Source organism: Nannospalax galili, unplaced genomic scaffold, assembly GCF_000622305.1.
Source record: "Nannospalax galili isolate Female #2095 unplaced genomic scaffold, S.galili_v1.0 scaffold300, whole genome shotgun sequence".
Classification (NCBI taxonomy): domain Eukaryota; kingdom Metazoa; phylum Chordata; class Mammalia; order Rodentia; family Spalacidae; genus Nannospalax; species Nannospalax galili.
In genome coordinates, this window is record NW_008347322.1 from 61,472 (window position 1) to 62,000 (window position 529).

The window sequence follows — 529 nt, forward strand, 5'->3', positions numbered from 1 at the left end:
ACGCCCAGGCCCCGCCCGCCACGCTGCAGACGCCCGCCGCTCGCCCAGGCCCCGCCCCGCGCCCGGGCCCCGCCCTCTACGCACAGGTTTCCCAGGCCCCGCCCATCGCGTTCGGGGCCCCGCCCGCAGCCCGCAGCCGGACCTGCCCTGGGAACCCGAGGCCCCGCCCACCGCGCGCCCTCATAGTGCAGGCCCCGCCCATCGTGGCCGTCACCGCGGAGGCCTAGCCCCGCTCCGCCCTCCCGCTCCCGGCGGCTCCGGGTGCTGAGAGCGGCCTGATGCCTGGTGTTGAGGGTCGTTGGGGGGTGAGTTCGGGGCCCCGCCCGCAGCCCGCAGCCGGACCTGCCCTGGGAACCCGAGGCCCCGCCCACCGCGCGCCCTCATAGTGCAGGCCCCGCCCATCGTGGCCGTCACCGCGGAGGCCTAGCCCCGCTCCGCCCTCCCGCTCCCGGCGGCTCCGGGTGCTGAGAGCGGCCTGATGCCTGGTGTTGAGGGTCGTTGGGGGGTGAGGTGGGGGGTACCGAGAGGG